A 26660-nucleotide genomic window follows, 5' to 3' on the forward strand; every position below is an offset into this window, starting at 1 on the left:
AAGCATACATTCCAACAAGGAGAGACAATCTACTACAAGAATAAAACATACAGTGTGTTAGAAAGTAATGTACGTCATGGAGAAAAACAAAACAGGGAAGGAACATAGAAAGTGCCAGTGTGAGAATGGAAGTATGTAGTTGCAATTTAAATGCTATCTCAAGCCCCTAAAAGAGAATATGCAGGAAGTTAGTAAATACTGGCTCGTGCAATGGGGCCACAGTGACAAAAGCCAAACAGTAGATCCCAACTCCCTGGGCAAAGTGCTTGGTTTGGAAATGTGCAGAGAGCAAGATCAGAGTCATTCAGATGGAAGAGACTTTGGCGCAAGCAAGCTCCACCGTGTTTGCTGTTGTGACCACGAGAGATTTGGCGCTATGATAGCCCTTCTGCAGTCATGAGAATGAAGCCATCATAGGTAAGAAGGTATAGCCCAAGAGAGCAAAATAACCAAAATAACCAGCACAGGTAGCATCATCTAACTGCCTTGTTCAAAAAGATATCGGAAGACTTTGCCCTTGACTGGGTTTTTCACTTACTAGGGTAACAGGAGCCTCTAAATCAACTAAATCAGCTCTTCTATATGGGGCAAAATGACTTCCTGCTTTGCTTTCACTAACAGTTCTCTCGGGGCCACTTCCTCATTTGGAAAAGTTAGAATTGGCTGTTGTGGTGTTGTTTAACCCACTCTCAGCTGCATTTCCTATGACTCGTAATCTAATGAGTCTGTATTGATATGCATTACCACTTATTATATAAATCCAACACAAACTGTTTTCCCAGCACATGCCATGCTCATCAGAATGACCTTGTGTGGGTTTAGAATATTTCCTCTACCTTCCACTCCCAGCCTCGACTCTCTACCGATCCATATCCATATCCTATCCACCTCTTTCTTTCACAAAGCTTCACCTATTAATCCCTTCATTATTCATTCAGTCATAAAATCTAACATATGTTTAGCAGTCACTGATAGGCACTGAGAATAAGCCTAGTAAGGCACAGTCCTTCTCAAAGACATTTCTAAAAGGAAGGGAAATCATTAAACAATAGTTATGAAAGCAAATTTAGGCTAATGACTGCCTGAACAGAATGATGTGTAGGAGACAATGGTGGCATGACGGGTGGAGTGACCAAACTGGCCTTCTGGAGGGCCCGTGACTTCTCTCACATCTTCTGAGCCAGTCGACAGTATCAACTTATTGTCCTATGTACAGACGGCCCCAACATCAGAGTTGTCTCTTCCCTAAACAGTTCTGAATATTGCGTACAATCCTTCTTTTCTATCTTCCCAACTTTCTAGCATATAATAAAGAATAAGTCTCCAATAAGTGTTTATTAAATTCAAATATGAGCGTTCTGTATTCAAAGTTTTGAAAAGAACCAGAGATGCTCTATCTAGCCCTACTTACGTCTCACGCTTTTTGACAGAGTCCCGGTTTTCTCTTATCTGTTTTGACAGCTGAGAGCTTATCAGGTTGCTCATCCTAAACTCCATCAGTACAGGCACCTCTTCCTATGGCGTCTACATGTGGCCTCAAAATCTGCCTCCTCTTTGTGGGTCAAAATAACTTCCTGCTTTGCTTTCACTAACGCAAGTTCTCCTAGAAGCCAAGGAAATAACCACTTTAGAGCATGTCACTTTTCAGCACTATATACAGGAGCCACTATGCCGTGACAACGAACTGAAGAATTTCTACTGCCACAATACTCCTTAATCAGACTGTTCTCAATTTAGGGAAAAAAATTTAAAGGAATGATGAACTAAGTGGAACTAAATACAGCTTTTAGTCCTTAAGACAGAGCAAACAACTAAACAAAAAACAAGGGGGGAGAGGGGAGGGCACAATATGTTCCTGAACAAAATTTTATGAATTCTTAAAAGATGATGTGATCCAAAGGGGAAAAAATGTTTTTTTCTCACATGGTGAGTAGTGAATCTAGTTTTCACTGAAGTGTTTCTCCACATGATGATTGCATGTATCTTACCATAAATTTAAATATATTTTAAATCTTTGTCCAAATCTATGTGCTCATTTACAGGCTATGATTTATAAATTTAGTAAATTAATTTGCTAGCCATACTACCCAAATCTAATCTACTATTTCAAAAAATGTTATATTAAACGTTCGGTACCACAGTACTATTAGTGCTGTAGTCAAAGTCAAAATGCATAGGTAAAGTTGGCTGTGGGAAGGGGCCTAGAAACAAAACCCATACTTATAACACGGCCTGTGAGCAAGTGGATTCTGGAGCTGTGGGCAGGAGAGGGTAGGAAGCCTAGAAAACGTGGCCTTGTTTTCTCTCCATTCTAACCCCCCAAAGTCTTTTCTGGTCTCCTTTCTTACTTCTGGCTCCACCTCAGGCAGTATTATAATCCCCCTTTTTCCACCTTCCCGTGCTGTCCCCTGGCAGGCACCTAAGAGGCATTCTGTATGGATAAGACTAAACATATATAGATAGGAAAATCAATATTTCAACATTTTTAAAAACAAGCCCACTAAAGCAATAGGGGAAAAACAATGATCTGCTTTTTTAGTTCAGCAGCCACCAATTAACTATGTTACCTGCTACCTGCAGGATGCCAGCATCTTTAAGACTCCATGTAACATGGGGTAGAAGAGACTAGTGGTTCTCAAAGAGGAAGTAGAGATAGGAATAAGGTCATTAGAACCACTCAGAAACAGTAGAAGGACTCTAAGCATTTTTTTGAAGAAAGCATCTCCTAGAGTAATTTTGAAGAACTGATGCCTATCGACACATCACCTCAATTATGAACCACCAAGTTAGATGATTGTTAAGGCCCCTTTCAGCTTTCAATATATAATTGTTGGACACATACTAAATTTTACCAAATTTCTATTATTTTTCAGGTATACTTCAGTATTATAATTTTATATCTATCTGTCATCTAAATGCTATAATTGTATGCCCCATATGTAGCTAATTTTAATGATTTCTTTCATTAAGAGCTAAATTTTAGTCTCTCATACTACTATATTCTAAGAGTATATTTCATGAATTTTGATGATGAAAAAATAAATGTTATATATAGCAAAGGAGAAAAAAGATAGCTCCTTCCATTTAGGGTAGGATTTCTTATCCTCAGCACTACCAACATATTGGGCCGAACACTCCTTTGTCACAGGGGGCTGTCTCGTGCATTGTAGGATATTTAGCAGCATCCCTGGACTCCACTCACTAGATAGCAGTACCTGACCTCCACCCCAAGTTACGACAATAAAAACTGTCTCCAGACATTGCCAATGTGCCCCCAGCCCTGCCACACTGAGGACCACTAGGAGGATAACATTAAAATAATTTAAATAATAATCTAGGGTCTCAGGATACAAAACATCCATTATACACAAGGTAGGGCTACAATACTAATAGGCAATTACTTAAGGGAAAAAGCTACTATATGAAGAATATTCACTCATTTGTTAGTGGCTTAAAAACCTTTATGAATAATCAGACAAATGACTTTTATCAAAATAGGCACCTATTTTCTAATTTGTACATTAAGCATACGGGCGGAAAACTTCAACTATAAGTGCATGCATATTCTAAGACTTTTTAGAAATTCTAAATAACATTTCCTGAACATTTCTGGAAACTTCCTTTTGGAAAACAAGGCACCCTTATTCAAAATCTCATTGTAGATCTCATTTAAAACTACATCTAGAAAGAATAAAACAAAATGGAGACTTGGCGATTCTTTTGCTATGATTACTCTGCTTCAAACTTTTCTCTTTGGGGTCTAAATTATAGCTTTTTGCTATAATTAGCCAACACTAATAAACAACTAGATAATGAGCAAATCTACAAATAACTTTTTGCCACGTAGGCATTACCTACTGTAATGATTTAAAGATGTTTCCATCACTTCCCATGAGTCCTCTTAACAAGTTCTGAATACCAGAGGAAAGCGTTTTTTTAAAGTTTTTTTAAAAAAAAAAAAAAAAAAAAAAAAATCACTCAAATTCTGCAAGTCTAACACTAGAAAGTGAGATCTTTATCATTTTTTTTCAATTATTAGTTTCAAGTATACAGTACATTGGTTAGACATTTATATAGTTTTTAAAATGATCCCCGATTGCTCTTTCTCTCCTCTGGCTCTCCACTTAACTATTATATTAATGCTAACTTCATTCCCTATGCCGTGTTCTCCATCCTGGCGACCATCTATCAACTATTAATTTATACTTCTTTAACCCTTCACCCCTTTCTTCCAGCCTCCCAACTCCCCTCCCTTCTGTCTGTTGCCAGATTGTCCTCTATATTTGTGAGTCTATTTTTGATTAGTTTGGTCTTTTTTGTTCCTTAAGATTTTGCATATAAGTGAAATCATATGGTATTTATCTTTCTCTGTCTTATTTCATTCAGCATAATAACTTCTAGGTCCATCTATGTCTCTGCGAATGGTAGGATTTCATTTTTTTTTAATGGCTGAGTAATATTCCATTGTATATATGAACCATAACTTCTTTATCCAATCGTCTGTTGATAGGCATTTAGGGGGCTTCCGATAGACCAGACCCAACATCTTATAAACTTTAGACAAACTTATTTGCAATTGTAAGGCCTCAAGAATGGTTCCTTCTCGTTGAGTTTTCCTTTGCAACAGATTTGAAAAAAGACAGGTTTTTTTAATATATCCTAAAGAATATGACATGTCTTTCAAGCAAAATGTGTAAAAGGAGAGACCCATTGACTGTTTAACCTTAAGAAATTAAATTATACATGTTAAAGATGTTTTTACATGGTGGGTAAGAGGAATTTCCACACTTTGTAAAGAATTACCAACCTTGTTAAAGTGGGAACTTTTCTCAAATAAAATTCCATGTATTTCAAATAAAATCACCTTCATATCATTTTATATTCTAATTGTGCCTCTCATAGTGGAAGATAGGAGTTAACCACTACCTATAAGCTAGTATATTTGCTTCTACAATTAAATACAGGCATCATATGTATGCAAATTTTTAAGTTTGTTATTCATCTACAGTCTAACACAGTCTACATTTCTCCCAATTTTTACTTCTTGTTCATTTTACTATTCCCTAATGGCTATATGAGAAAGCTAAGGAGCAATAAAAAGAAGACGAATGAACTATTTTCATTACATTCCAGGGTTTAGTAAACCAGTTGTCTTCTTTTTTTGCTTTAAGGTTAAACTCCTCAAAAGTAATCATAAGGTAATTAGAATATGTGCATTCTCTCTTTAAAGGTAGAATCCCACATGTTATTGTCACTCTTATAGATTCTGGAGACTTTGTCATATTATTTAAGGTTTTAGTCTTATTTTTCTGAGGGTTTCTACTAAATCACTCTCTTTCCCAATAACTTTTTTTTAAAATAAAAGATAGGTTTTCTAAAGTTAATTTATTGCAGACATGCTAAAATTTACATTTATGCGTAAGTGAGCACCACTGAAAAACAATCATATACCTAAAAGTTAGGTGATTTAAAATTACAGCTAAAGTTAGTCAAAGATTCATACTGAAACACTGCTAAGTCATTAATTTAATGTGTCCTTAACAGTCCCTTCTGTAACATAAGTCTTCAATCAAGCCACTGTAGAAATGTTTTGAAGTTAAATAAGAACATGTGAAGTAACAATATATTTAAAACACAGAGCTTCTTTAGAAAAAAAATAATATTCATATTTTCAAACATTATATCATTCTAGGAACTTATAAAATTCACATCAAAAATCACTGGTTCAGAGATAGTAGTAAATGAAATAATATATAACAACAAAACACGAAATACACATTGCTGACTTCCTTGTTTTCTCTTATCGTCTATGTAATGAAGTTTGGTTGCCTTCTGTCAATGTTACTAGAAATGATAAGTTCCCTGAGCCTCCCTTATCTTCTCTAATCTATTTCTTTAACAGCTGCAATGAGATTTATTCAAGATAATAAATACTATATATTTTAGCACAGTGCCTAACACATACTAAGTTCAAGAGTAACTATAAGCTTCCATTTCAAAATGAAGAACCTCAGACATGGAGCAAAACTAATCATCATCACACTCATCTACCATTTAAAACGGATTAGGAGACTTCGTGGTGCTGAATGACTTTGGGTTGCACCTTAGGGAATCCTAAATTTACCCGGGGAGCACCTTTTTGTAATGCCAGCATAGAAGGAGCTGTGGGACCTACTGGCTTACCAGTCCTAGTGATTATTATATAGACATCAATAATTGGCTTCAAAATAAAGGTTGTTGCTTAATTTAACCAGGGTAACATCAGCAGATCGATATAAAGTGACTGAAGCTGGCCCAAGGTCTTTTAAAAATCATATAGTCTGACTGTAGAGAGAGTACTGGCCAATTGCCTGGGCTGCCAGGAAGGGGAACCCACTGGATGAAAGATCTGGGAAAGAGGTGATCATGCCAGCGCCCACCCACATAACCAGTGTTAGCAAAAATTCTGAACATAACCTACCAAGGCAGAAGCGTCTACAGAATTTTTCCCTTGTTTTTCTGTGCAGGAATATTGATATGTGCAGTGAAGATTCCCTGCCCTAAATCTTAGACACAGAAGGTCTGCTGCATACTGTTTTAGTCATTCTTAAGTAAAACCACGCAGATTGCTTTGTTTGATCAGTTTTCCACGCCTTATTGTAATGTTTTGATTATAGCTCCTTTTGTTTTAATAGCTCGGCTGTTTTTACTTTTATCTCCACTACTTCAGTAGTGAAAGTACACTGCTGATGCAAAGCAGTAGGGCCTAGAATCAGAGAATCAGCTCTTAAAGAAACTGGCTCTGCTCAGACTTAATTGTGTGTAGGGTCAAATCCCTGCTGGGCTTTCTCAGCAGGGACAGGCCGATTCCAATGAATGACTCCAGAGGTTCCTCTCAGTTCCAAAAATCTAGGATTCTAGCCTTTCCCCTACAGGTCTCAAAATGAGCACAAGCCAGTAGGTCCCACAGCTCCTTCTATGCTGGCATTACAAAAAGGTGCTCCCCGGGTAAATTTAGGATTCCCTAAGGTGCAACCCAAAGTCATTCAGCACCACGAAGTCTCCTAATCCGTTTTAAACTGGACTGAGGCAAAGGAACCTTCATTCAAAGTCACCTAATAACTGGCTGTCCATACCTAAACCTTAGCAGAAATCTTTTTTTAAAATTAATTTCACATATTAGAATGTTATAGTTTTGTCCTCCATATCTCTAAAATGCTAGAGGACAGATTTTTTTTTTTTTTAATCTTAACACCCCATTGTAACAAACATGCAGTGAGCATCAATAACTGATACTGAGTAAATGAGTTATAATTTCTATAACAAAATGTCTAACTTATTTTCATCAGGTCGTAAGCATTAGTAGGTAAAGACACTTTCTACTACTATCTTTTTTGATCATCAAAGATGGGCATCCTGCACATCCCTACAGCTACTTTAAAAGGCATACTTTTGACAAACTTTTATTGAATACTTATATCTATATTTTATCTATATTTACATATATCTATACATGCCCAGCTCTGTTTGGCACTAGGTTTATGAAGTTAATTAAGATAATGGTATCTGCCCCCCAGGAACATAGTCTACTAAGGAGGAAGAAAAAAAATAAAGTAAAAAGATAACACACTAACATGCTGACTGTTATTTCAGAGAGAGATAATTTGGGTCATAAGGACAAATAAGCTAAAATATTACCAACTTTATTTAACTGAGACAAACTAGTAAAATCAGTGCACATACATGTTAAACATTTCAAGCTGTCAAGTCAAACAACCTGTGTAAATACTTTGTATCCGGAAGATGTGAATCATAGTAACACTATAAAACATATGTAGCCAGAAAACCTGTTTGGATCAAAGACTGGCAAAGTCACACATCTTGGCTTAGGTTTTCCTGACACATAAAGGACAAAGATCATATCAAAAACATAAACTGTGATGACAATCTACTAGAAACAGCGCATCAGTGTTACCATGGTGATGAAACATTTTATTTTTTCTATTACTTTTTAAGTTAATCTTTAAAATCACTTTATGCCACAAAAAATAATATCTCACATAGAGGTCTTAAATGTTATTCTAGACTGAACTGTATATTCACCTCCCCAAAAGCAGAGTATCTCTAAGTAACTCTGAGTTCTCTCCATACTAAGAATATCATTTTCTATCACTATTCATGGATAACTTGGTAGTTTAAAAAAGAGAGAGAAATAAGAAATAACGGGGTTAAAGTATTAAACTAAAAGTATCTCAATCTTAGGATATAATTTAAGACATTAGATTTTACTTTACACCATCTCAAAGATCCTTAACAAAAGTCACCATCATTCATCACAAATAGAATCATCTCAAATGCCAACACAGTAAACATATTTAAACAAAACTTTATAAATTTAAATATATACATAAATTTGTATATACAATATCTCATTTATATGACTACACACACATACACACACACACAGTGATATATAAAGCAAGCATTCATGCCATCGAATGTCCAAAATTTACTGAGACTACAAAGCTCAATTCATTTAATATCAAAAACATGATACTCACCACTTGTTATTCATTAGATGCCCTCACTCAAAGGTTTCCAGTGAAATTAGTGTTTGCACCACCCATTTCTTTTATCATTCTTCACTCAAGTAATGCAACAACCACGCTCAATTCTAGGAAAAGTAATCCTGCTTATTAGGATTTTAAAGGACGGTTTACATATTTTAAAAATTACTCTTTACTGTTGTACATATTTAATGATATAGTGCTTACTCCAAGTAACATGTTTCCTTTAAAAAAAGTTTAATATATATTTATATGTTAAATATGAACACAAGGGAACAAGCTAATGGTGCAATCAAAATAAAACATATGAATAAGTAACTATTACTTGTTTTCTGCAACAATTGGTCCATTCAACATAGCGTATAAAAAAATCTCAAAGAAATTTCAGTATAAAAGACATAAAACAAAAAAATGAAAGCAAAGCTACCCAGCTTTTAAAAGAGTACACCTTTTCTTTTATGTTGTAATCTCACTGGTAAAGACTGCCTAGACTTCTGAATAATATTTGTTCCATGCATGATTAGGAAACATTAAGTAAAATGTGTAGATGCTATAAAAGAGCCCTACACTGAGAGTGACGAGATTAATTCATTTATGCCAGAAATACTTCCCAGCAGGTTGCTCAAATGAAGTCCCAGGTCTGTCATTAACCAGCTGTGTACCCACAGACAAGGAATTCACCTCCTCAGTTTATCTGTTATTTTTTTTTTAATTTATTTATTTTTATTATGGTGACATTGGTTAATGAAATCCAGTAAGTTTCAGGTGTACAATTCAACAGTAAGGCATATATATATTGCATTGTATGTTCACCACCCATAGCTAGATATTTTTCTGTCACCACATATTTGACCCCTTTTAGCCCATCTACCTACCTCATCCTGCCTCCTCCTCTCCCCTCTGGTAACCATTAGTCTATTGTCCACGTCCTTGAATCTGTTTGTTTGTTCTCTTTGTTGTTTTTAGGTCTATATCTCACATATACATGATATCATGTGATTTTCAAATTTTGTTGATTTTCAACTTTTTTGTTGATTATTTTTAAAATGTAGTTATCACCTCATCTTCAAGGTCCCTTCTAACTCTAACACTATAAGAAGATCGAGCTGCAATGATATATTATTGTAAGCATCTTAGTATTACATAATCCCGTAAACAAGGACAAACTTTTCTGTTAGCATACTACCAGAGTAATAAACAGCTCTTGATCTGTATGACAGTTTGTTATAGCATCCACTAACAAGAAGATAATTAACAGAATGTGCCTTTTCTGTCATTACCATATGTTTTTATACAGAGCTCCAAATAATCTAAAAGTATTAATCAGTTAATTTTCACTATTATCATTCTCACTTGACAAAAGGAGAAGTCTCAGAGCCATGAGAATAATCTGTCCCTTTGTCAGCAAGACAGAGCCCAACACGACAAGTCAAAAATGCTCACTCAGCCACTGCCTCTTAGGAGCAAGGCAATAAGGGCCTCCTGAACCACTCTAAGGCAGAATTACAAACTAAGTGCAGATATCAAGTGGAAAGTTTAGGGCCAAATTTATGTCTCACTTAAAAATTGGGAGCGGCCATTAAATATAGTTTGAGTGCTATGCAAAGCTACATCCCACTTCAAAACTCATCCCTTAGTTAAGAAACCCTGGAAGGATGTTTCATGATCAAGAAGGGCTTCATTTTCCTGTGATAAGCAGCTTAATAGCAGAATATACAGTTTTACATATTTGCCTCTAAATTCAGTAGTAATTTGTTCACAGATGTGTAATTTTGACTCATTTCAAAATAACATGCTTTCTAAAAGTAAAATGGTCAAAATTTCTATTTAAAGGTGTATTGGTACTTTAAAAGTTATATTATTTTTACCTCTACCTCTCCAATAATCTCGCATTAACCCACTCTAAGGAAAATACCCATAATTTGACTATGTATACACAAAAATATACAATGTATACATTTTAATGAATTGTTTTTATTAAAAAAAGATATAAAATACATGATCACATATTTTTATATATACACATTTCCTTGGTTCACTTAAAAATATCATGTACATTTTCCCAAGGATATAGCTATCTGCCAATTATTTTTAATATAACTGCATGATATTCCATACTTCGAGTATACTACATTTGATTCAAAAGTTTTCACTGATTTTTAATTGATAAAAATACATTTTTAACAATCAACTTATATTAACAATATATTGCTTTTTAACAAAAGACATCCTTCTAATCCTTATGTACTGGCATTTTCTGTAGGATGGATTCCTAGAAGGATAGGATCACTGTGATGTACATTTCAGGTGTAAAAAATTCACATTCTTATCAACAGACTATAAAAATATCAATTACCTCACATCTTTACTAGTATTAGATATTATAAGTCCTTTTAAGTTGACCAATCTGATGGGATAAAAATAATATATTACTATTTACATTTGTGTTACCCTAATCTCTCAAGAGGTTGAGCACATTTATAAGTCTTTACTGGCCATATCCGCATTTTGCCACATCTTCATATCCTTTCCAAATTGTTTTGTTTTTTCTTTCTGTCAATGTGTTGAAGCCTTTACATAATAATTATATTAATTTCTGTCTACCATATTTTTTGCAAATATTTTTCTTCCTTTGTTTATGATGTCTTTTGCAAATGAGAATGTTTTACTTTTTATGTAACCAAATCCTCAATCTTTGCATTATGGATCAAAATTTCTTGGCAAGCTTATGAAGACCACTTTCATCAGGATAGTCTATGTTTTCTCCTAATATTTTTACTTAAATTATTTTTCAGTTTTATTTATGTTAATATATTTGGAATTTGTTTTTATACATGATATCGAATATGGCTAAAAGTTATGCCATATAATTTTTTAATGATCCGCGTTTTTTCTATTTAATTAAAATGTCATTTTATATTTAAGTTTCACTCAATATTAAACCTGTTTTTGGATTTTGCCTATTGGTGCCCATTTCTGTGCCAATATTGCCTTGTAACTTTTAAGTTTTAATTCTTGGTATAAGGAACACATTCACCTGTAGTTTCAATTTTAGTTTTGTTTCTATAGATAAAAAAGTTTTCACTTATGATTTTTAAAATTAATGCAATAAAAAGTCTAAGCAGAGAATGCTGTATAGGGTGTTCAACATCATCTGGATAAAAAAAAAATCACTGATCAATCTTCTAACTTTGTCATGCTAAAATTTTAAACAATATTATATTTTAAAATGAATAAATATATATATTTTTACACCTAGTGGGTTTTAACATAAAAATTTACAAAGTCTACAGGTTCAAAACACTATGCCCATTTCTTTAATTTACCAACACAAATAATTAAAGAATATGAAAGAAAAAATTCTCTTTGACCTTACATTTTTTTAGGAAAACAAATTCAAAAATCTCTAATAAACGTTCCTTATTTTTATATGCTACAATTTATATGAGACTAACTTTAAACAGGCCCATAGGTTTGGCCCAATTTAAGGAAAAACATTGAGGCCATTGAAAATTAACTGAAATATCAACCCGCTTCAGAAGAAAGCTATTAGTAAAACATGAGTGAAGTTACAAGCACTTGTGAAAAGCACAATAAATAAACAATGAGCTCTATTCAAAGATCCTGAGACATTCAGGCTTTTCAGAGTAAGAACAAGAGACAGCAGAACCAGTCTCTTGGTTAAGAGTTTATTTTATTTTGCTTATCTGAAATCAGAGCAAATGATCCCAGTGGTTTGGAATGACTCAGAAAAGGTTTCTCAGCATCTAGGTGAGAAAAACTGCCTGCTTTTCAAGCAGCTTGACTGCTTTATAGTTAATTTTTGTTCATGTGAACCTTAAAGTTCGTGTTTGAAAATTGGACTATTTGAGACCACGAAAGGTATTATTCTTTCGTTCTGTCATCCTCTACCATTTTTAGTCACATTTTTAAGAGGTGATCAAATGAAATCAAATACTACAGTCTGCATCCTTGAATTGCAGTTTGCAGAAACTATGTTTCACACCTCAGGAAAAAATGTGAATGAACTTAAATGGCTTCTTTTTCATCGTAATTGACGTTTTCTAGAAAATCAACAAATATTTAAAATTTGAATTATAATGATCTGTTTCCATGATTGCCAGGCTAATTAATGAGAAAGCCTAGAATATGCTTCTTCTAGAGTACAAGTATGAAGGAAAAATCATAACAATCATATAAAAGGTAGAAGAAGGTAAACTATATACTTTTGAGAAAATAAAATAAAATTAGTAACATCAAAACTTTCTATTGAAGTATAATTTCAGAATGAAATCATTCAAAACCAGAAGACAAAAGATTATCAAAAGTTTGGGGGTGGGGTAGAAAATATCAATGATGATATAAAGTTTTAACTTTTATACATATCTTCTTCTAGCATCTAACAGTATAAAAATTTTTGAGAACACATATTTAATTATCATTAAAATACATCTAGCCTAACAACCAAATAGTTACTCTGAGTGTTTTTCGTGATTCACAAAAATGATCATATATTCAGTGATTCTTAAATGATGGAAATTCATCCACCTCCAGTACCTGAGAACTTTATCATCAATTAAACCAGTTAATTTCAAAGCTTCACACAATGCTTTGAGAGCATAGGATTTACTGGAAAGGTAACTTTAAGTAAGATTTTTTTTTTCCAAGGAGATCCTCAGGAAGTTTTAACTCTGCCTTCCAAAAGAGAGAATGTGCTTCACCTTCATAAGGTGATGAGGCAGTCCACCACAAATACAAAAGGTAAAACTACAAATTCTTTAATGCAGGAAAATTAGCTCTTCGTCATGTCCTTGGAACATCTATTCTTTGGTTAGTTCACTCTGGAACAGGTTTCTAAATCCGTTGGCTGTCATTAATCTAATTGCATATTGGGTCAGCTAATTAGAGAGGGCACTTTTCTATTTAAAATATACTGCCTCAGGTGAGGCTTGAATTAGTAGCCAACTTTCACCCAACACCCAACTCACTCCAGAATCAGCGCTCTGTCTGGGACGCCTACCACTCCAGAGCTGGAATGCGGCCTGCCTCCTCCACCTGACCACGGAGGTTCCCTCTCCGGAAAGCCACAAATTACAGTGCTAGATTTCAGCCAACAGAAGAAGGCATTTGGAGGTAAAGCCAAAGTAAGGGTGAAAGAAAAAATTCCACTAAGAAACCAACAGTAATAACGGATACATGAGCAACATAAAAAGTCAAGGAATATGGGCTGTGCATCCACTACCATCCTCACTTCTCAGAACAAAAGAACACAAAAAGACTCATATTCTGACCCAAAAGAAAAAATATTCAGTAGGAGCAAATCAAAAAGTAAACAAGCTACAGTTTGTTCTCTTTGCTCTAAGTTTTACCTTAATTCTGAAAGTGACATCTCATGCATTATACAATTACTGACTAAAGAACCAAATCCAACTCTCTTTATTTCATACGGATTGTTTATTTTGTGAATGTGTACTCTCATTTCTTTTGTTTGTTTTGTTATTGTCATCTCTTTTAGTTTGATATGTGAGAAATATGGCACAGATAAGCAAGACAGAAACAATAAGTGCAAGGTCTCAGAGCTGGAGAGGAATATGAGTCAAGGAGAAAGCTTTTCCTCTCCTGGATCACCTCCCCTCCATGAGCATTTGTTGACCATCTCAGGGACAACACCACCATTTCTCTCCTCCGAAGTACTGACTCTGAGGATGGTATTGTTGGTATTATAGCGCTACTAAACATATATTTTTCCAGCAAACACATTTTTCCCAGCAAAACATAATAGAGTGTACACTCAAAGATTCTGCAATGGAATTAAAAGAAATCACTGCCCTAATTTCATTTCAAATTGAAGAAAACCAGATTTTGTTGGCATACTGTATTTATACAAATGACCCTATATTACAAGGAAAACAAGAATGTCTGAGGGTAGAACACTGCCTCGTAAACTTTTACCCCAGTGAATGTGTGATTATAGCTTGGCTTTTTCTGATCCGAGGGAACTTGAACACAGAGTATGTTGAAATGAGGATGAATAATTGCCATATTTCCAGTGTTTCTGGGCTTTTACCTCTGCAAAACAATTCTAAGAATGTAGTTTGGCAGCACAAACCTAGGAAACCACATAGGTCACCATGGTTAGCTGACTTATCAGCTGAAAATGAACCTTCTTTAGTCGAACTCTAATGTCTACAGATGGACAAGCTAACGCCCTAAAAAAAGTTTTCTCGTAGCAAATGGCTTGTCTCAATTATGTGACGACTAATGACTATCTTGATTATAAAATGTAGTTATAACTGGCATCGTTAAAAGGTTAAAATATGGCCAACTCCGTGACACTTTTTGGTTGGAATTTTCTTGTACATTTCTAAATCTACCAGATGTGCCTCAGGGCCAACACTTGGACACTCAATGCCTGCCTGGTATGTGAAGTCTTCCTGAGGAGCAAAAATTCTGCTCGATGCTTTTCCACAGACCAAAGTAACCAATGATGTTATAACTGAAGTATTCACTGCTTTTTTAAAGATACACTTCTCTTCTTTAAAAATGATATCTATACGCCAATTCTATGGTAAATTAGTTTTCATTAAAGGACACAAACGGCTACTTCACCATGTGAATCCTTACTATGGATATTGAATCTTTTATCCAAAAATAATGAACGATAAAGAAAGCACAATGGTAATGGAATAATCAAGGGAGAATTTCCTAGGTACATCTTACACATGTTGGGGCCACTTCATCTATTGGGTGTGTCCCAAACAACTTAATACATCTTGTAATGACTCATGTCTACATGTTACAAGGGCTCCTAAAGTCTGGCCTGGAATGTGAAATTAAAAGTAATCTTTCAAGATTTTTATGTAATTTTTTTTTACATCTAAAACTGTTCATGCTTTAAAATGGAATTTTAAATAATTATTTTCTTCCAAGATGACTATACCTGAGCCAAAGTAATCTTGGATTTTAAAAATGAGAGAAACTATTATACAAAAGTCTAATAGTTTGTGTTACTGTTATTGCACGATAGTGTATAGTTTCGTTATGATATATGGCATATAGAATGTTCACAAAATCCCCTTTTACATAGTATTTCAGAATTATTTTTGATAAAAAATTTATTAGTCAAAAATTATTATCCACAAAATGCTTCATTATTCATTAAATCATACTTCCTGAAATGTAAAATGTTGTACACATACACATGAGATTAAAACTTTTACACTAGTGAGAGAAAGGTAATTCTCAGAAAAAGAGATCAGGATTTTACATAAAGAACTCTCCCAGACCCAGCACAAAATTCTTCTGCCATTCCCTTTCTGCACTTTGAGAGCAAGGCCTCTGTCATCTATGATTTATAAAAGCTAAGGGAACAGAAAGGGAAAAAAGATACTACATATCAGGTGTTATCTTGGTACTTCCTGTGGCTTACGGTTGTAAGGGGCTTTGTTGCCGGGAATATTATAAAATGACAAAGCTTTCTACTTGACAATAACCCATAAATAATAGAATATAAGAAATATGACTTCTGAAGTGGGGGCAGTCAGCTCTGAAGTGGTTATACTGTGATGTAGGTTTCATATAAACACTTGAAACCCAAAAGGCAAAATGTCTGTGTGTTGGTGAGCGAAATGGGGAGGGCAGTGACACTTCACGGTTCCATGAACTTCATCTTGTTCTAGGATTCAAAGAAAACTTGGCAAACTGGAACATTAATTACAAGAAATGTGACCCCGCCTGAGAATAAAATAAAGAAGCTAAAAGAAAAAAATATATATTTGTGTGTAGAGCCCTAAAAAAATTTCAACTGTATATTTTTTAAAAAGAGATCCAGATGCGCCTGCATAAGAATAGACTTTATTCTGTTGACTGATTTTTATTATAGTCTTCCCAAGAATGGTTAGCAGTCAGAGGCAACCAAAGGAGATCCTGTTCTCTAATGTATAAAACAATTAAGTGTTTCTATAGGATATTCTTACACTGATCTAATAAGAAAAATACTTCAAAAATATGCTAGTTTTATTTTAAAAAGAATGTATGTATTCATCAACTTATCCTAATGATTCAACAGATTCAAACATTTAATTCTGTATTCCACAGCCTATATGAAAAGATCAATATATATAGATTTGCTTTAGCTAAGTGAATGAGAAAAGTAAAAAAGATCACACTTTTGATTTCAGCTACACTCTCTTGAACTATATATATATGATCAAAAAGATAAACATCTACGTAGCATACTTATTGTGTGATGCAAATATTGCAATTGTATAACATGGATCTTTACAATAAATTCAATTTCATTTTCATTGAAAGTGTAAAAATTATAGCTCTACACGATATGAGACATACAAAAGAAAGCTAGAACTTATCGAATATTATTTTGTGAATAGTTAATAGAATAATTTACTTTGGAGAAGAGACGTTATCTAAGAAGTAAAAGCAAATCTCTAAAACAAAATATCTAGAATCCTATTTTTACATTCTTATAGCACTAACATTTCATGAATTGTTTTGGTTGTTAAATTGGATGAACAATCATTCACTTTTTAATGTACAGAGATTCTGTATAAAATGAAAAAGTTAAAATAGCTCCTCTTTCAGTAAAATGGAAAAATTAAGCTGCCAATCATTCTATGAAGAAATTTCAAGTAATATTTAATTATAATTTAAAAAAATAAAATGTGTAGCTTAATACGATAGAGACAAATAGCAAACAAAGAACAAAATGTATAAAAGACAATCAAAACATAAAAAAAAAAAATGAGTATAATCACCACTGGAGATGTTAAAAAGTAGTGGTAGGCAAAACCAGTGTCTTTCTCATATTAATATTCTGGCTGCACAAGATGGGAGAAATACATAAAGAACGCTTTTAAAATGTAAACCAAAATGTAAGGCAAGTTATTGAGAAGAGCAAAAGTTTATTTCTTCTTGCCTTCTCTTCTTCTTATCTAACCAAACCCTTCATCTAGACCTCTCAAATTCTTGCATTTTCCTCAAGTTTCATCATTCTTTATTCCAAAAAATCCCATGAGTAAGAATGAATTCTTTTCTATAATAAACATTTATCCTTTAGTTTTTATATCAAGAAATTCTCAAGTATTAGAGAGTCCAATGCATGGAATTAATCTCTGGGATATACCAATGAGGTTCATTTTTTTTTTAATTTTATTAAATCTATTGGGGTGACATTAATAAAAATTGTACACATTTTAAGTGTACAGTTGTATAATACCGCATCTGTCTATTGCAATGATGATGTGATGTAAAGCAAATGGAGAGGTATCTTCTTGTCCTGGATGTATTTTTAGAAGAAGGTTCATTTTCTGAAGGTTCAAATTAATGTTCCTATTTGTATAGCTGCAAACATCTGCAAACATGGTAGACTGAGAGATTTTATGCAATTCTTTTCATTTCTGTTTATGTTGTTTTGAGTTACAAGAGAACATCCCAGCTCTAACTTTCCCAACCAGCCTCTTTCCCAGTACATGTGGAGATGAGCACTCCATGTTGGGAGAAACTTACATCTGAAATATTTTCAGTCTAAGGCGATTCAGACTGCACAGCTGTCTACTCAGGAGTCCCATTAAACAAACTTTAAAAATTCCTAGAAGGAAGCATGACTTATTATAAGCAAATGGCTATGCTAGCTTTTTTAGTAACAATTTTTAATGAAAATAAAGTTATATAAGATACATCTTGTTAGATTTTTTAAAGCTCTATTAAACTTAACTTTTAAATGGCTGTGAATATGAAGGCTCGAATAATTAAACGCAACTCTAGCTGATTAATGAACACATGAAAAATGGGGGAACTGATCCCAAAAGCTCTTGTTCTAAGGAGGGCTTAACTTGAGGAACAAATACCAGGAGACTACAGTCATTACTGTATAGCAGGAAAGAGTAGTCAGAAGCTGTCATGTAATTGTGAGAGAAAAGAGAATGCACTTGCAATTTTTAAGTGCATTTAATGCCTCACAATTTCATCACCTACCCTACATTTAAAACTGGGACACAATCCAGAAACTGAAGGGAAATAGATATTTGCAAAAATATGTTTGCATTACACTATCCAACACTTGTACTGGCAACATCACTGTAGTTATTTCAACATATGTTGATTTTAAAGAACAGGTTTTGGCTTTTAATTTATCACTTTTTAATTAAGGAGATATTATCTGCCAAGTTACCAAGATTTAATTTTCAAAATGATAACTCTTAAGTTGCTTCTTTGCTGTGAATACTACAAGCCACTAAAATACCTCTTTTAACATTTATCATCTTAAGTAATTTAATAAAAAATATCTAACTCAATATATTCTTAAAAGAATAAAAGTATTCCCTATGAGATGCTTCCTACATTTTTCATTTGAATCAGAAAGAGATTGGAAGCAAAATACAAAAATTCCTCCAATTTGTTACTTCAGGTTATCAGAATGGATACCTTCATTATAAGTCATTATTCTCTTCTTTTATAAAAACTGCTCTGCAGCAGGACAACATATTTTATATGTAGTTTTTCAAAACATAATTAGACATAACTAGCTCTTGATTTGACTGATTTTTCATTTAAACATCACAGTCCTACTTAGTGAAAGAAATCTTAACTTACGTCAATTAAGTGGCTGTTCTCTCTATATAAAGTTCTGAAACTTGCCTTAAAACATAAATTCTAAGTTCTAAAAACCCGATATTCATTCCACAGTGCACTGAATTCTTGAATCACCTTTCCGTCTGTAGCGTTCTATGACTGATCTTTGGTTTGTAGCCTTTGATGACTATCCTACCTGGCATAAGTTTCCGTTGCCTTTTTTTTTTTCCTGCCAATAGACTAAACGTGTTCCATTTTCTGGCTTCTTTATTTCCTCAGTGCCATTAGAGGAATATGTCATTTGACATGATCTCAGATCCTCTAATATAAAGGAAAAACAGGAAGTAACAAATGTAAATTCTGAGCCCACTGTGTGCTACACTATGAGCCAAGCGTTTATATTTATTCAACAATAATCTTTTGAAAATACTACAACCATAGTTTTAAAGAAAATGAAACTGAGACTCAATGTGGTTAAATAACTAAACCAAAATCACATAATTAGCAGAATTCAAAGACAAGTTCATGCTTTCTCCTATATGTACTTTGTTGCTTCTCATTGTTCACTGATATTTACATGTGGTAATCAGAGTCTCTCATGCAGGATGCAGAAATAAGCCCATAGGAATGGAGCCGTAAGTATCCAAAAAAGATCATATTCACTAGCTTTTTTGTATGGGAAGGGAATTATAACTGTTAGAATTAGATTCAGATGCATTTGACAAACCCAAAATAATAATGGCTACTACATTGTAGAAGTACAATTCTCTCTCACAGAAAACAAGTCAAGGTGGGAAATTTCACAGTCATCAAGGACCCAGACTCCTTTTAGCTGACTGCTTCATATTCTCTAGAATGTGATTCTTCTCCTCATCATCCAAAATGGCTGTCAGAGCTCCAGCCATCACACCTGTGTTCCAGAAAGCAAGATAAAGAAATCAGTAAAAGAAATGTGTTACCCCTCCTTTTTAAGGCTACTTCTCAAAGTAACACGCAATACCTCAACTTCTACCTACTCAAAAGAACTAAGTTACATGCATTCACCTGTCTATAAAGGAGACAGAAATGTAGGTTTTCTGGGTAGGCAGCAAGGTGCTGAGCTAAAACCAGAGTTTTATTATTACTAAAATGGAAGGTAAGAATAGATATCTGGAGGAAACTAGATGAACCTGCCATAGAAATTTGTATATATTCTCCAATTTATTCATAATATTACCAAATTTTTCAAGCAAATCAGAGATAATTGAGAACAGACTTAGTATTATTTACTAGGTAGACTATATTACCCCATTGGATTCATCTCATCTCATCTCAAATAAATACATGTGGTTTTACATTTTTAGAAATCATTTTCACCATTTGTATTATAAAGAATTGCCAAATCTATCAGACAAAATTGAGTGGGATTTGTTTTATAAATGGTAATCTTTTTCCAGGGTTAGAATACAGTGCATTGTATTAAATAAATTCTACCAGTGAGGGTACCACTGAGTTTAAAAGGTCATTCATTTATCTTCTAAAACTCTTCTAATAGCCGGAGGACAGAAACAAAATAGAGAAGAGAGGTCATGAACCAAAACAAAAACAGGAAAAAATGCAAATGTTGATAAGAAATCAAATCTTAAAGGTGCTTCAATTATTAAAGTAACCTAAGTATTTATACAGATTTATAACTATTCTCAAGTATGTTACAGTTACATTAGTACTTAAAAACATTATCAAGAAATTTCTACCTCTGTAACTTGGATGTAAGTGGGCTTTCTTGGTTGTGGCTGTCACCTACAGCCAGTCTCCCCTCCCAGAGGTTCATCTTTTATTAGGCATTTGAGAAAAACACAAACTTAACTTCAAAAGCACTAACCAAATAAAATCAATTTTTACAAAAGTTTTTGAGGGAAGATAAAATGAATCATTTCACATATAACAAAGCAAGTATCCTTAAAATCTTCTTTAAATATTTTTTCCTTAATGGTCCACTCCTCAGGGCATTTACCCTACCCTCCTCTTGTCTCTCCTCTCTCGTGTAGTAAACCTTCCCAACTTTCCAGTCATTTTCCATAAAAATCTGACTGCAGTTAGCTAGACAAAGCCATCCAAACAGTCCTCAGCAAAATAAAACCAGGTCATCCCTCATGGTCATGACACTCCTCATGTCAGTATTCCCAACACACACACACATGCACACACACACACATGCACACACACACACACACACACAGACGCACACACACAACCACAACCATAACCACAACCACACAGACATACGACCCTTCAATTTCTCCAATGGTAAAGTGATGTAATATCTACTAATTGAATCCATAATCAAGATAGTAAAAATTTTCCTTCAATTTCATGTATTTGTGAAGTTATCAGACAAACGAATGTCCTTATCTACTCACAATCTTAAATGTTAGACTAAACAGTCTCTGTCTCTTCAAACTCTTTATATGGTTTCATTTGATATCTTCTAGTATATTTTGTCATCCTTTAGATTTAGACAGATTTCTATGATCATGATTAAAATAGGAGGCTCAAAATTAAACACAGAAATAACGTCACAGTTAAATACACGACATAATATTACTTGCCATATAAATAATATTTCGATACTGACAATATTGTCCTTTTTTTGCAAAATCAGAGAATGCTAATTAATGAACTGGATTTTTGTGGATTTGGTTCACTTGCTGATCAACTTGCTGACAATCTCAGCAATCATAGTCTTTTGAGATGCACAGGGCATAATCGTCATATATTGATGTCTTTGGAACCACAGACTCTGGGCTGAGATCCCAATGTCGCCACTTACAAACTGTATGACCTTGGAAACTTAGTCTCTCTGACTCAGTTTCTTCATCTGAAAAATGGAAATAATAATGGTACCTACCTCTTGGAGTTGTTCTGTATATTAAATAAATTACTACATGGAAAATAGGTTGGAACAGTACTTGATACATATAATCACTTAACAAATGTTGACTATTATTATTTCTCATTTTCTAAAAAAATAGTTTAATTAAAACATCAAAGCAATTTTGGAATATAATTGCCCACTAATAAAGAGCATACATGCATGCTTTAGAATAAATACTGGATTTGCATTTTTAAGAAGTGGATTCAGAAAAATTTAAACCACTGAATGGTAGGAAAAAAGTTCAACTACTAAAATAACTTACTCACATTTGCTTTTAAAAGACCTGACCTCGGAAAACCCAGCACAAATTAAATTATTCCTTTTCAATAAGTTTACAGCATACTTAAGAAAAGGAACTTCAATATTAAATCTTTTTAAAAAAGATTTTCCCATGAAACACAGAGAAATATTTAACCTTCCTTGAATAATGAAATATTTTTGAAAGAAATCATGAAAGTAGTAAGCAAACAGGCTTAATAATGTATTTAGATTTAGGACAAATTGGTAAGAAGTAGGCATCATAGTTACCTAACCAATCTTAAAATAAACCATTAATCTAGGAGCCTTATTAAAATTATTAGGCTTCTTAAAACTACATTTTTAGGATTGTATGAATACTTAGTATTGCAATAACTAGTATTTGTATATCTACTACATAGTACTAACATAAAGATATGCAACAGATAACCAAGAACAGAAATATGATAGGTATCTTCCATTAACAAAATAAGTTTCTTTTGTAGCTGAAGATGGAAGACGTTAAGATTTGATAGGTTTCTTTAAAGTTAGGGTCTCTAAAACCTTATACTTGAATCTAATAGCATTCTCTTACTGTTTTCAATGTGAACATAAAACCCACTATAAATTCAAGAGAATTCTGACAGTCCAAAGTTCTGGCCTCTGTACATTACCACTCGCATGCAACTTCACAAAAAAGGACTTGGAATCTAAGAAATGCACAATAATAATTAGTTTGGAGATTCTCACTTTTTCTAAATGCTCTATATTCCTAAATTGTTCTACTCAGGCTTCCACATCTCTTAAGGTATACTAGGTCCATATATGCTGGACAAGCAATCTCTCAACAAAAATGTAAAAAAAAATCTTTAAATTGGCAGCAAATGAGAACATAATGAAAAAAATTTATTTTAAAAGCAGGCACACATTGAGAGAATTTCCTATGAGCTACTGAGCTTTTAAAGGCAAAGAATTTCCTCTCAGAGTTACAGCAGATTGAAAAAAGCAGCCTGGCTTAAAGAAAAAATAACAGAAAGAAAGTTATCTTACCTTCCTTCAAATAATGTGTAGCCCCCCAAAAGAATGAGGAACACATTACATCAACACTTTTAAAAGCTAGTGATATGTTATTTAAATGTGACTAAAGTTATAATCTATTGATTTTTAGCTGTTTGGCATGTCTCCAAGGAAAGTCTATAAATTAGTGGAGGTGCCCCATTTAAGGTTCATTCAAACCCATAAGCATTTGTTTAGTGTTCCATAATTTCAACAAATTTCTAGACCAGCTATAAGTTGTATAAACTAACTAGTATTACTGAAGAGTACACAAAAATCATTCAATCTAAGACCAAGATCAGAAAATAGTATTCTATCTTATAGAAACTATTAAGAATTTATATACACAGTGCAGATTAAAAAAAATCCAGAAGTAGCTACCCCAAATTGTGATGACAAGAGTTCACATTTGAGATTAGTACTAGCATTAAGGAGGCATTCCCTGTAAACTACCCAAGAACAGCTACCTTGAAATATAACCAATTAAAACTAAATTGTTTACTTCCATATTATATTGATATTATAACAGTACAGGTGCTAAAGGAACATGATAGTTTAAAAACAAATCAGCACGGCATTGAATAGTTTCAATGGCATATTCAAATAATAATAATAATAATATTTCAATGTGTTTCCTACACTGGAGAGGGCTCGGATTCTAGGTGATTGATTGGTTAAGGTTCTTAGAAATATATTTGCAGTAGTTAAAGGACAATGCTACAGGCTGTAAGAGTTTGACCAAAACAGGACACAATCAGCTATTTCTTCATTTCAATTTTGAGTTCAACAAACAATATTCTAATTCGTAATTAGGCTATTATTACTTTGTAAGTAAGCTGGCCTATCAGACCTTGACACAATGACTAATCCAAAAGTGGGCATATGATCCGATCAGAATCTTTTAAGAGAGATCATATGGACTTTGATGGATACTAGGTCAGGCCTATTCTGAGGTCTCTAGTGAAAAGACTGCGTAAGTCTGGATTTCCTGGCGGGTATCATTACTTGGAAAAAGCCTGCATGATTTTAAAGTCGACTAAGGAAAGAATCAAAGAGGGGAAAAGAGGAGAACTCTGATGTGTATGTTCCAAGTCACATCTACCCTTTTGACTTCCAGTTACAAGACAATATGGTTTTGATGTGATTTATATTACTAGCTATCATAAGACTCTTATACAGTACATGATTTGTGCTTCAAAGTCTGTAAGTAATCTGTGTGATCCAAAACTGTGATTCAGTTTTCTCACCTATATGTTACAGTCGGTAATGCTTATAAACAAACACCAGGACAACAGATCTACAGAGATGAACATGTCCTTACATGTTTATTTTTTTATGTATTTTTAACTCAAGTAAAAGGTAGAAACACAAGTCTTTTAGTACAATTGACTTAGAGAATTATATTTTAAAAAACAGAGTTCAGAAACTACAGATGTTTGTTAAAACAAACACAAGAGCATTTCACAGTCAATTAGTATTGGGTGTTACCTTGGCATGCATTATTACATCGCTAATGCAAGGAAAAGCAATCCCTACCCTAAAGGCTTAAAAATATCAGCAGGGACCAAAAAGTCCATCAGTGGGAGTGAATGCCATTCCAACTTCAGTGTTGAGAGTACAATTTTTTTTCATTTTCTCTCTCTAAATTTTCTTCCCCCAAAAGCTAACTATAAAAGGACCAAGGAGTGGGATTCATTTGTTGTCATCTGGCATGAAATGAGGGAACCCTTCCAAAGATACTGAGTACCAGTGAACAAGTCTCCAAGATGAGAATAACAAAACAAAAACAGAGGCAGCAGCTTGGTGGTACCAAGGCTACACAAAGCTTCAAAAGCAAGAGCAAGAAAATTTAATTTTATGCAGGGAACAAGAGAAAACTGAAGAGTCAAATGGCAGAATAAGGTGTTTTTTGCAGCAATACTCTGTGAAGAAAGGGGAAAACCAGGCCAACCAGAAAGACAGTTGTTGCAACAGACGATGTCTTAACTGCAAAGACCATTTATAGTCATTTCCTCCACCCCTGATTAAGAATAAGAAATCCTTGTTTCATTTATCCTTTAATACTTGTGACTCAGAACTGTTGTCAAATGGGCTCTTTTGAACACATTTGAACTTTCAAGTTAAATGTTAAATAACAGTCACTCTTTTCACACAGCAATTTTTTCAATGCCAATAAAAACATGCCTAATCTTGCCCATAAAAAAAGAGATACCATATTCTATTCTGAAATGCATGTAATCCACTAGTTAGCTGAAATCACAACTTTGAAGAGATACAAAAATAGACACAAAAATGTTTTATTGTAGAAAAATATTCAAGCTTGCTATTACATTATTTTTGCTACACTTGGCATATATATGTACATATATGTATAAAATATATTTAATTGTGAAAAGTATTAAAAAATAAGTAAAAATACAATGTGCATTTCTCATTAAGAGCATTAAAACCTTCACATTTCAGCCATAATTTTGTCATCTGTGAAATAAAGGCAATGGGCTAAAATGTAATCTTTTAGCCCCAAGAAGTAACCATATTTGATAGTTCTAATATCCTGATGACTCCAGGCCTACCGTGCTTGCCTCCTAATCTGTCTGCCACATTTCCTCCATGTCTACTGCCATTCCTCAAATAAAGCCAAACTATAAAATGCTACTAATCTAATGAATGGCTTTAAAAATACTCAAATGTGCTACTAGAGGGCTTTTGGGAAAGCAATTATTTTAAAGACTAAAAGTTGAATTTCTTCAGTGGCTCTTATTCAAAGAATATAAAGTACTTCAACAAAACTAAGGTTAATTGTGTAGGTGAGATAAGTGTTGCTGGCACACACACACACACCCTTCAGTCAAGGGTGGACTGATTAACCCACTTACCCAATGTAATAAGGAATATGTCTGAACCTCTTGTGTAATCAAGGGACCCAATTTTCCCGAACAAAAATCTTGTTTTAACCTAATGGATCTTTCAGATGTTATAACAGTTGGGTTAAGAGTCTATGCTTTCATATATAAGCCACCTTTTTTTCTTTGAGGTATGGAATATTTAATAATAGCAATACTATCAGCAAAAACTTACACAGCACTTAATAAGTGCCAGGCATTCTTCTTAGTGCTTTACACATATAATAAACTCATTTAATCACTTCAACAACTCTACAGTTAGGTGCTGTTATTGTCGTTTTACAGATTAAAAAACAAACAAGCACACATGTGCAGCACATAATTAACTTGCCCCTAGTTACACAGCAAATAAGCAGCAGAGCTAGAGTGCAATGCAGGTAGTTTGGCACCAGAGTCCATGCTCTAAACCACCCC

The 26660-nt window shown here is 33.7% G+C and overlaps 1 protein-coding gene and 1 long non-coding RNA gene across 4 annotated transcripts in view; both read right to left on the bottom strand.

Annotated features, from left to right (window-relative positions):
* LOC112485483 overlaps window positions 1–15634 on the bottom strand; it is a 38299-nt gene extending 22665 nt beyond the window's left edge. The window contains exons 1-2 of the long non-coding RNA XR_003048468.1: window positions 13535–15634; window positions 8541–8653 (exon numbers count right to left, since the gene is read on the bottom strand). This is a non-coding gene — a long non-coding RNA (uncharacterized LOC112485483). The remainder of the gene's footprint in view (window positions 1–8540; window positions 8654–13534) is intronic.
* Window positions 1–26660, bottom strand: part of PPP3CA (protein phosphatase 3 catalytic subunit alpha) — a 282030-nt gene that overhangs the window by 234273 nt on the left and 21097 nt on the right. The window lies entirely within an intron of this gene.

The sequence above is a fragment of the Pteropus alecto genome, unplaced genomic scaffold (genome assembly GCF_000325575.1).
Source record: "Pteropus alecto unplaced genomic scaffold, ASM32557v1 scaffold5, whole genome shotgun sequence".
Lineage (NCBI taxonomy): Eukaryota > Metazoa > Chordata > Mammalia > Chiroptera > Pteropodidae > Pteropus > Pteropus alecto.